This window comes from Budorcas taxicolor, chromosome 5 (genome assembly GCF_023091745.1).
Source record: "Budorcas taxicolor isolate Tak-1 chromosome 5, Takin1.1, whole genome shotgun sequence".
Taxonomy (NCBI): domain Eukaryota; kingdom Metazoa; phylum Chordata; class Mammalia; order Artiodactyla; family Bovidae; genus Budorcas; species Budorcas taxicolor.
In genome coordinates, this window is record NC_068914.1 from 18,371,674 (window position 1) to 18,384,512 (window position 12,839).

Below are 12,839 nucleotides of genomic sequence, written 5' to 3' on the forward strand. Positions count from 1 at the left end.
TTCCCATACAGATGGCCAATAGGCACATGAAAAGATGCCTAACATCGCTGATTACCAGGGAAATGCAAATCAAAACTGCAATGAGGTACTGTCTCACACTGGCCAGAATGGCCATTATCAAAAAGTCTGCAAATAACAAATGCTGCAGAGGGTGTGGAGAAAAGGGAACCCTCCCACACTGTTGGTAGCCATGTAGACTGGTGCCGCCACTGTGGAAAACAGTATGGAGGTTCTTCAAAACACAAAAATAGAGCTACCATACGATCCAACAATCCTAATCCTGGACATATATCCAGACAAAACTGTAATTTAAAAAGATACATGTACTCCTCTGTTCATAGCAGCACAATTCACAATAGCCAAGACAAGGAAACAACATAAAGGTCCAACAAGAGATGAATGGATAAAGAGGACAGGGAATATATATACACAGTGGAATATTACGCGGCCAAAAAAAAGAATGAAATAATGCCATTTGCAGCAACATGGATGGACCTAGAATTTACAATACTAAGTGATGTAAGTCAGAAAGAGAAAGATAAAGACCATATGATATCACTTATATGTGGAACCTAAAATACGACACAAATGAACACATCTATGAAACAGAAACTCACAGACATAGAGAACAGACTTGTGGGTGCCAAGGGGGAGTGTGCCGGGAAAGGGGAGGACTGGGAGTCTGGATTAGCAGCAGCAAACTATTACATACAGGATGGATCAGCAACTAGGTCCTACTGTATAGCACAGGAAACTATATTCAATAGCCTGTGATAAGCCATAATGGAAAAGAATATGTAAAAGGATGTATATGTGTATAACTGAATCACTTTGCTGTACAGCAGAAATGAACACATTATAAATCAACTATATTTCACTAAAAATTAAAAAAATAAGAAACCCCAAATAGTCTAATTTCAGAATTGCTCATATAATAAAGAGAATTAACCAAATTAAACACAATATTTAAACTATCTAGAAATTACAACATAATGTAAATAATTCAGTCACTGAGATTAATATTCCAGAGAATAGCAAGGAGAGATAAGAAGGCCTTCTTTAGCAAGGAGAGATAAGAAGGCCTTCTTAAACGAACAATGCAAAGAAATAGAGGAAAACAATAGAATGGAAAAGACTAGAATCTCTTCAAGAAAATTGGAGATATTGAGGGGATATTTCATGAAGGGATGGGCATGATAAAGGATAGAAATGGTAAGGACCTAAAAGGAGCAGAAGAGATTAAGCAAAGGTGGCAAGAATACACAGAAGAACTGTACAAAAAAGGTCTAAATGACCAAGATAACCACGATGGTGTGATCACTCACCTAGAGCCAGACATCCTGGAGTGTGAAGTCAAGTGGGCCTTAAGAAGCATTACTACAGACAAAGCTAGTGGAGGTGATGGCATTCCAGTGGAGCTATTTCAAATCCTAAAAGATGATGCTGTTAAAGTGCTACACTCAATATGCCAGCAAGTTTGGAAAACTCAGCAGTGGCCACAGGACTGGAAAAAGTCAGTTTTTATTCCAATCCCAAAGAAAGACAATGCCAAAGAATGTTCCAACTACTGTACAATTGTGCTCATTTCATACGAAAATCCTTCAAGTTAGGCTTCAGCAGTACATGAACTGGGAAATTCCAGATATACAAGCTGGATTTAGAAAGGGCAGAGGAACCAGAGTTTAAATTGCCAACATTCATTGGATCATAGGGAAAACAAGGGAATTCCGGAAAAAAAAAACTACTTCTACTTCATTGACTTCTACACATTTGACTGTGTGAATCACAATGAACTGTGGAAAATCCTTAGAGATGGGAATACCAGACCCCCTGACCTGGCTCCTGAGAAACTGTATGCTGGTCAAGAAGCAACAGTTAGAATTGGACATGGAACAATGGACTTGTTCAACACTGGGAAAGGAGTACAACAGAGCTGTATATTGTCACCCTGCTTATTTAACTTCCATGCAGAGTACATCATGCAAAATGCTGGGCTAGATGAACCACAAACTGGAATCAAGATTCCCGGGAGAAATATCAACAACCTCAGATATGCAGATGATACCACACTAACGGCAGAAAATGAAGAGGAACTAAAGAGCCTCTTGATGAAAGTGAAAGAAGGGAGTGAAAAAGCTGGCTTAAAGCTCAACATTCAAAAACCTGAGATCATGACATCCGGTTCCCTCACTTCACGACAAATAGATGGAGAAAAACAGAAACAGTGACAGATTTTATTTTCTTGGGTTCCATCACTGTGGATGGTGACTGCAGCCATGAAATTTAAAGATACTTGCTCTTTAGAAGAAAAGCTATGACAAACCTAGACAGTGTGTTAAGAAGCAGAGACATCACTTTACAAAGGTCAGTATAGTCAAAGCTATGGTTTTCCCAGTAGTCTGGTACACATGTGAGAGTTGCAATATAAAGAAGGCTGAGCACTGGAGAACTGATGCTTTCAAATTATGGTGCTGGAGAAGTCCTGTGGGCAGCAAGGAGATCACCAGTCAATCCTAAAGGAAATCAACCCTGAATATTCATTGGAAGGACTGTTGCTAAAGCTTTAATATTAATACTTTGGCCACCTGATGTGAAGAGCTGACTAATTGGAAAAGACCCTAATGCAGGGAAGGATTGAAGGCAAAAGGAGAAGGGAGTGGCAGAGGATGAGATGGTCAGATAGCATCACCGACTCAAGAGACATGAGTTTGAGCAAACTCTGGGAGATAATGAAGGACAGGGAAGCCTGGCATGCTACAGTCCATGGGGTCACAAAGAGCTGGCCATGACTTAGTGACTGAACGAAAACAACTTTATTTACAACACACTGTCTTGATACTCGTAATTCTGTAAAGCTTTCATTTGGGCAAACGTATGACCACTTAAGTTATAGCAGTTTCTTAAACTAAGACTGAGGGAGAATTCAAAGTGAACTTGGAAGAGAGACAAAAATCCCTGTGTTTCTTGCTGTGGTTTTGAATTTTTAGGAGCAGTTTCCTTTGAAACCTGAAGATAACTCACTATTGTTTTCAGGACATACACCAAAGAAACTCTTCAGTGGAAAGGATTCTTGAGGTTTAGTATTCAAGCTTCCCCAGGAGCAGGAAGAAGAGGTACCTGAGTTGTGAACTCTGTCCCCTGGGATATACTGGCAAGAACGATCTTAATTGCAGGGAGAAGCAAAGAAAGGAAAGCCCATAGGAAAGGAGAGGGTGTGTAAAAGGGAAGGGGTAGTGAAAATCTTTCCTTATGAGGAGCATTCCTTGTCAGATCCTCTGAGCCTCTGCTCTTCTTGCAATATCAGCCGTCAACTCTTCTGGTCCCCTCTGTTCTGCATTTTTGCTATAAAATCGATTTCACTCTGAACTATGAAGTTAGACCTATTAGCTTTTCATTGTTTGCTTCTAGAGTTGCTGTTCCTGATTTTTTTTAATTTAAATTTATTTATTTTAATTGGAGGCTAATTACTTTACAATATTGTATTGGTTTTGCCATACATCAACATGGTTCCTGATGATTCTTCATCATTGCTGACATCTTTTAGCAGGACTTGAGGCTGTCAGTGTGAAGGCCTACACATATTCTATCTCAACATGCCTAAGCTTTTTGAGAATTTTCCCTTTTCTTTCTCACAGCATAATGACTGAGATTCATTCCAAGGTGCTGTGGTGTCGTAGTAATGGAAGTTCATTCCCTGTGATTGTTGAAGAGGATTAATTATTTGAACACTCTGTAATTTGTTTGTCTATTCACTTATGATGTACATTTGGATTATTTCCCATTTTAGTCTAGTATGAATAATGCTGCTAAAAATATTCTCAAGCAATTATTTTGTGGACATATATTTTTATTTTTCAGCAGGAAATGTATAGGAGTGAGATTGTTGGATCATCAGGTAAGTATATGTATAGTTGTATACAAAACTGCCAAAGCGGTTTTCCAAAATTATTAAAACATTTTAAATTCCTCGTTTCAATGGATGAGAGTTCCAGCTGTTCTTCATCAGCATTTGATATTGTCTGGCTTTCTAGTGTTAGCCAGTGGGTGTGAACTGGCGTTCCAGTTTAGTTTTAACTGGCACTTTCCTGATGATTAGTGATGCTAATCACTTTTTTATGTGCTTATTAACTCTTTGTATATTTCCTTTCATGAAGGATCTGCTCAAACTGATTGCTCAAGTTTTATTGAGATGTTTGTCTTCTTATTACTGATTTGTAGGAGTTCTTTAAACATTCTCAATACACATCTTTTGTCAGGCATATGTGTTCTGAATACTTTTTCCCAGCTGATAGCTGCTTTCTCATTTTGTGAAATGTGTTTCAAAGAGCCAATGTTTTAAATTCATAAATTTTATACTTTTTGTTTTCTTTTATGGTTACTGCCTTTTGTGTCATAAAGATATTCTGTTTCCTTTCAGAAGCTTTATCCCTTTTTGTTTAAGTCTGTCCATATCCAATTTTTTAAAATGTATAATGTGAGGTAGCGGTTGAGGTTCACTTTTTTTCCCTATATGATCATACAGTTGTGCCAGCACTATCCTTTCGAAAAGACTTTCCTTTTCCCATTGAATTGCTTTGCCCCTTTTATCAAAATCAAGGGACTGTATAAATGTGAATCTATTTCTAGATCCTTTATTCTATTTCATTAATCCATTTGTCTATCCTTACCCTAATATCACACCATCTTTAGCACTATAAGCTTACAGTTAATCTTTAAGCCCTCCAGCCCTGTTCACATTTTTCAATATGATTTTGGTCTTCTAGATCTTTAGCATTTCATTTAGAGTCACCTTGCTAATTTCTGTACCAAAGCCATTGGGATTTTGAATATATAGATCAATTTAGGGCACTGACTATATAGATCAATTTAAGGGGAACTGATATCTTGATACTGAGTTTTCCAATCCACAAACAGGCATATCTCTCCATTTTCTTAATTTCTTTCAGCATTGTTTTATTAGTTTTCAGCGTAGAGGCTTTGTACATTTTTATTAAATATCTTCCTATATATTTTATGGATTTTTGGCTATTCAGTTCAGTTCAGTCGCTCAGTCGTGTCCGACTCTTTGCGACCCCATGAATCGCAGCATGCCAGGCCCCCCTGTCCATCACTAATTCCCGGAGTTCACTCAGATTCACGTCCATCGAGTCCGTGATGCCATCCAGCCATCTCATCCTCTGTCATCCCCTTCTCCTCCTGCCCCCAATCCCTCCCAGCATCAGAGTCTTTTCCAATGAGTCAACTCTTCGCATGAGGTGGCCAAAGTACTGGAGTTTCAGCTTTAGCATCATTCCTTCCAAAGAAATCCCAGGGCTGATCTCCTTCAGAATGGACTGGTTGGATCTCCTTGCAGTCCAAGGGACTCTCAAGACTCTTCTCCAACACCACAGTTCAAATGCATCAATTCTTCGGCACTCAGCCTTCTTCACAGTCCAACTCTCACATCCATACATGACCACGGGAAAAACCATAGCCTTGACTAGATGGACCTTTGTTGGCAAAGTAATGTCTCTGCTTTTGAATATGCTATCGAGGTTGGTCATAACTTTCCTTCCAAGGAGTAAGCGTCTTTTAATTTCATGGCTGCAATCACCATCTGCAGTGATTTTGGAGCCCCCCAAAATAAAGTCTGACACTGTTTCCACTGTTTCCCCATCTATTTCCCATGAAGTGATGGGACCGGATGCCATGATCTTCGTTTTCTGAATGTTGAGCTTTAAGCCAACTTTTTCACTCTCCTCTTTCACTTTCATCAGGAGGCTTTTTAGTTCCTCTTCACTTTCTGCCATAAAGGTGGTATCATCTGCATATCTGAGGTTATTGATATTTCTCCCGGCAATCTTGATTCCAGCTTGTGTTTCTTCCAGTCCAGCATTTCTCATGATGTACTCTGCACAGAAGTTAAATAAGCAGGGTGACAATATACGGCCTTGACGTACTCCTTTTCCTATTTGGAACAAGTCTATTGTTCCATGTCCAGTTCTAACTGTTGCTTCCTGACCTGCATACAGCTATTAAAATATTTAAATCTCATTTTTATCTCATTTTCTAATTGTTTGGTTAAAAATACCATTGACTGGATAACCACAATGGTGTGACCACTCACCTAGAGCCAGACATCCTGGAGTATGAAGTCAAGTGGGCCTTAAAAAGCATTACTGTGAATAAAGCTAGTGGAGGTGATGGAATTCCAGTGGAACTATTTCACATCCTAAAAGATGATGCTATTAAAGTGCTGCACGCAATATGCCGGCAAGTTTGGAAAATTCAGCAATGACCACAGGACTGGAAAAGGTCTGTTTTCATTCCAATCCCAAAGAAAGGCAATGCCAAAGAAAGTTCAAACTACTGCACAATTGTACTCATTTCACATGCTAGCAAGATAATGCTCAAAATCCTTCAAGCTGGGTTTCAGCAGTACATGAACTGAGGATTTCCAGATGTATAAGCTAGACTTAGAAAAGGCAGAGAAAGCAGAGATCAAATTGCCAATATCTGTAGAATCATAGAAAAATCAAGGGGATTCCAGAAAAGCATCTACTTCTGCTTCATTGACTATGCTAAGGCCTTGACTGTATGGATCTGAACAAGCTGTGGAAAATTCTTAAAGAGATGGAAATACCAGACCACCTGACCTGTCTCTTGAGAAACCTGTAGGCAGGACAAGAAGCAACAGTTACAACTGGACATGGAACAACGGACTGGTTCAAAATTGGGAAAGAAGTGCGTCAAGGCTGTATACTGTCACCATGCTTATTTAACTTCTATGCAGAGTACATCATGTGAAATGCCAGAATGGATGAATCACAGGCTGGAATCAAGATTTCTGGGAGAAATATCAGTAACCTCAGATACACACGTGACACCTCCCTAACAGCAGAAAGCGAAGGGGAACTAAAGAGCTTCTTGATGAAGGTGAAAAGAGGAGAGTGAAAAAGCTGGCTTAAAACTCAACATTCAAAAAACTAAGATCATGGCATCCAGTCCCATCACTTCATGGCAAATAGGTGGGGGATAAAAGGAAACAGTGACAGACTTTATTTTCTTGGGCGCTGAAATCGTTAAGGATGGTGACTGCAGCCATGAATTAAAAGATACTTGCTCCTTGGAAGAAAAACTATGACAAACCTAGACAGTGTATTAAAAAGCACAGATATCACTTTGCCAACAAAAGTCCATATAGTCAAAGCTATGGTTTTCCCAATAGTTTTGTACAGATGTGAGAATTGGACCATAAAGAAAGCTGATCCCTGAAGAATTGATGCTTTCGAACTGTGGTCTAGAGAAGACTCTTGAGAGTCCCTTGGACAGCAAGGAGATAAAACTAGTCAATCCTGAAGGAAATCAACCCTGAATATTTATTGGAAGGACTGATGCTGAGGCTGAAGCTCCAATATTTTGGCCACCGATGTGAAGAGCCAACTCATTGGAAAAGACCCTGATGCTGGGAAGGATTGAAGGCAGGAGGAGAAGGGGATGACAGAGGATGAGATGGTTGGATGGCATCACTGATTCAATGGACATGAGTGAGCAAACTCAGGGTGATAGTGAAGTGAAGGGAAGCCTGGCATGCTGCAGTCCATGGGGCTGCAGAGTTGGACACGACTGAGCATCTGAACAATAACAACCATTGACTTTGTATGTTGATTTGTGACTTACTAAATTAACTCATTTGTACTAGTTGTTTTATTCTCAATTCCTTTGTATTCTGTACACACACATACTGTATGCGTGCTAAGTCACTTCAGTCGTGTCCAACTCTTTACAACTCTATGGACTGTAGCACATCAGGCTCCTCTGTTCATGGGTTTCTCCAGGCAAGAATACTGTAGAGGGTTGCCATACGCTTCTCCAGGGGGTTTTCCAAACCCAGGGGTCTAACCCATGTCTCTTGTGTCTCCTGCACTGGAAGGTGGGGTCTTTACCTCTACCGCCACTTGGGAAGCCCACACAAACATATTTATTATCTATGAATAAAAAACATTTTATTCATTCCTTTCCAGTATTTATGAATTGTATTTATTTCTCTTGTCTTATTGAACTGGCTAAAATCTACAGTACAATGTTAAGCAGAAGCGGTGTGATGGACAAGTTTACAGAGGAACTGAGCAATGCATCAGCCAATAGGATCTGATAGATACTGTGAAACACTAGCATATTATCTAGATAGTTGGTAAAACACTCCATCTCAAACAGTAAAATACACATTCTTAGAAATGTTCACGGAAAATTCACAAAAATATACCATATCCTAGACTATAAAATTAATCTCAATGAAAAGAATTGAAATCATAAAGAGTCTGAAATCTGACCACAATGGAATCAAACTAGAAATCAATAACAGAAAAAAAAACAAACAGGAAAATCTCCTAACACTTGCAAATTAAATAATTACATAATATGTGGTTCAGTCAGGAAGTTTCAAAATAAATTTAAAAAATACTTAGAACTGTGATAATGAAAATACACAATATCAAAATTTCTGAAATGCATCTTAGTGTTGAGAAGGAAATTAATCATACTGAATACTTACGTTGGTAGAAAGAAAAGGTTCTCAAATCAATTTCATTCAGTTCAAAACATTGTCTAATTTCCCATGGGATTATTCTTTGACCCATGAATTATTTATGTGTGCTGTTTAATTTCCAAATATGCAGTGTTTTCCAGATACCTTTTGTCATTAATGTTTAATTTACTCAAATGTGGTCACAGAGCAAACTTTTCATGGTTTCAATCCTTTAAAATTTATTAGAATTTGTTTTCCAGATGATCTATCATGATGAATATGCTATATGCATTTGTAAATAATGTGCATTCTGCAATTGTTAACTGTTATATTCTAAAAATGTCAATTAGGTAGTTTTAGTTGAAAACAACTAACAAATTTATAATTTTGTTTGAATCTATATCCTTACAAAAATTTCAATTTCATTATTCCATCAAGTGGTGAAATAATAGTGTTAAAATATTCTTATATAATTTCTCTACGGCTTCCTTTAATTTTGTGAATATTTGCTTCATGTCTCTTGAAGCTCTATTATTAAGAACCTAGACATTTAGTAGTATCATGTCTTCTTGATGACTGACCATTTATCTTGATGTAATACCTCTCTTTATTGCTGATAATAGTTTTTGTTTTGAAGGCTATTTATCCGATATGAATATCAGTTCAGTTCAGTCGCTCAGTTGTGTCCGACTCTTTGCGATGCCATGAATCGCAGCACGCCAAGCCTCCCTGTCCATCACCAACTCCTGGAGTTCACCCAAACTCATGTCCATTGAGTTGGTGATGCCATCCAGCCATCTCATCCTCGGTCGTCCCCTTCTCCTCCTGCCTCCAATCCCTCCCAGAATCAGAGGCTTTTCCAATGAGTCAGCTCTTCGCATGAAGTGGCCAAAGTACTGGAGGTTCAGCTTTAGCATCATTCCTTCCAATGAACACCCAGGACTACTCTCCTTTAGGATGGACTGGTTGGATCTCCTTGCAGTCCAAGGGACTCTCAAGACTCTTCTCCAACACCACAGTTCAAAAGCATCAGTTCTTCAGCGCTCAGCTTTCTTCACAGTCCAACTCTCACATCCATACATGACCACTGGAAAAACCATAGCCTTGACTAGACGGACTTTTGTTGGCAAACTAATGTCTCTGCTTCTGAATATGCTATCTAGGTTGGTCATAACTTTCCTTCCAAGGAGTAAGCGTCTTTTAATTTCATGGCTGCAATCACCGTCTGTGGTGATTTTGGAGCCCCCCAAAATAAAGTCTGACACTGTTTCCACTGTTTCCCCATCTATTTCCCATGAAGTGATGGGACCGGATGCCATGATCTTCGTTTTCTGAATGTTGAGCTTTAAGCCAACTTTTTCACTCTCCTCTTTCACTTTCATCAGGAGGCTTTTTAGTTCCTCTTCACTTTCTGCCATAAGGGTGGTGTCATCTGCATAGCAACAATAATTTTTCTTACATGTTAAGAAAACTTGTTTTATATGGTAGGGTACAAAATTGATAATACAAAAGATAGTTACATTTGAGCAATAAGGGAAGAGACAAATAAATCAATGTGAATTTAGATTCATTGTACATATGGATCATAGCATAGAGTTAAAACATTTAGATGGCTTTACTGAAATATGATTGACATATAATAAACTTCATTTTAAAAAACTGCATATATTTGACACATAGAAACGTATTCATTCTGGAGATACATATGTGAAGCCTACACTATAATCAAGATTGTGACTCTATCCATAACTCCTGAAAGTTTCCTCATGTGACTTTGCAATCTTCTCCGTCTACCCTACTCAGTCCTCTCTATCACTGCCAAGCAAACACCAATTTGTTTCTGTCACTGCATGTTAGTGTGAAGCTTCTACAGTTTTATAAACATGGAATCATACAATATATACTCTTCTTTTGTCTGGTTTCTTTCATTCTGCAATACTTATTTTGAGATTCATCCATGTTGTTGAATATATCAATTGCGTATTCCTTTTTATTTCTGAGTAGTATTATGTTGTATGGATTTACCACAATTTATTTATCCAATCACCTGTTGATGGGCACTTGGGTTGTTTCCAGTTTGGGGCTATTACAAATAAAATTTCCACGAGCATTTGTGTCCAAGTCTTCATATTTAATATATGCTTTCATTTTCTCTTGGGTAAATATCTTGGAATGGAATGCCTGGATTATACTATTGGTGTATATTAAACTTTTAAGATATTGACAAACTGTTAGTTTTCCAAAGTGCTTGCACCATTTTATATTCCCATCAGTAGTGCATGAGTGTTCCAGTTCCTTCACATTCTTGCCAATGTTTGGTATGGTCAGCTTTTTGAAGTTTAGCCATTTTAACAGGTATGTAGTAATATGTCACCCCACTCCAATACTCTTGCCTGGGAAATCCCATGGACGGAGGAGCCTGGTAGGCTATAGTCCATGGGGTCGCTAAGAGTTGGACACGACTGAGCGACTTCACTTGCACTTTTCACTTTCATGCATTGGAGAAGGAAATGACAACCCACTCCAGTGTTCTTGCCTGGAGAGTCCCGGGGATGGAGGAGCCTGGTGGGCTTCCGTCTGTGCGGTCGCACAGAGTCGGACACGACTGACGCGACTTAGCAGCAGCAGCACTAATATGTCATTGTGATTTTAATTTTTATTTCTCTAATAACTAATGATATTGAGCATCTTTTCATGTACTTTTTGTATCATCTTTGATGAAAGATCTGTTTAAATCTTGTCCATTTTTCAGTTGGTTATTTCTTTTTTTTTTATTGTTGAGATTTGATATTCTGGGTATTAAGTCCTTTATCAGGCATAAACTTGAAAACATTTTCCCCCAGTCTGTGGCTTGTCTTTTCAGTCTCTTAATAGTGTCTTTTAAAGACTGGAAGCTTTTTATTTTGATGAAATCCAGTGTATTGATTTGTTCTTTTATAGATCGTTTCTTGTGGTATATCTAAGAAATTTCTCCTTTTTTACAAAAATTTTTCTCTATGTTTTCTTCTATAAGTTTCATATTTTATGTTTGTCTATGATTCATTTTGAGATACTTTTTTGTATATGGTACAAGGTAGTGAATGGCACCCCACTCCAGTACTCTTACATGGAAAATCTCATGGACAGTGGAGCCTGGTAGGCTGTAGTCCATGGGGTCGCTAAGAGTCGGACACGACTGAGCAACTTCACTTTCACTTTTCACTTTCATGCATTGGAAAAGGAAATGGCAACCCATTACCTTGTTCTCGCCTGGAGAATCCCAGGGACGGCGGAGCCTGGTGGGCTGCCATCTATGGGGTCACACAGAGTCGGACACAACTGAAGCGACTTAGTAGCAGCAGCAGCAGTGATCCAACTCCATTTTTTTCTTTTCTTTTTCATTTGTTTTTTGCATATGGACATCCAGTTTTTCTAACACCATTTGTTGAATAGACTAACTTGTATCCATTGATTTGCCTTTGCACTTTAGTAAAAAAACATCCTTTATCCATCTATGTGTGGGCTTAGTTCTGGATTCTTCATTCTGTTCCATTTATCTATTTGTCTATCTTTGTATCAGTACCACACTGTTTTGATTGCCCTAGCTTTAAAGTAAGCCTTGAAATCAAGTAGTGTTAGTTCTCCACTTTTTTTCTTCTTTTTCAAAGTAATTCTGACTATTCTAACTCCTTTGAATTTCTGTATAAATTTTAGAATCAACTTGTGAATTTCAACTAAAAACCTTCTGGGATTTTGATTAGAATTGTATTGAATCTACATGCCAATTTTGGGAGAATTTATATCTTAACAATATTAGCTTTTCTTTAATTTCTCTTGGCAATGTTTTAAAGTTTTTGATGTTCAAGTATTTACACATTTCATCATATTTATCCCTGAATATTCTATATTTTTACACTATTGCAATTTATATTTTTTTAATTTCAATTTATAATTGTTTCTTGTTAGTATATAGAAGTACTGCATAACTGATTTTTAAATATATTGATCCTATATTCTGCAACCTTGCTAAACTCATTAAATCTTCTAGCTTTTTGTAGATTCCATCAGATTTTTTACATAGACCATCAGCTTATTTGTAAATAAACAGTTTTATTTATTTCTTGCTGATTTGGTTGCCTTTTGTTTCTTCTTGCGTGATTTTACTGGAAAGAACCTGTATAATATTTTTCTCCAACAAGCTTTATTGAGATATCATTGATATAAAACATTGTGTACATTTAAGGTGTATAACATATTGATTGATACTTTTATGTATTGATTACCACCTCCATCATGTCACATAGTTACCATTTCTTTTTGTAGTGAGAACATTTAAGAGCTATTGAGAAATTTT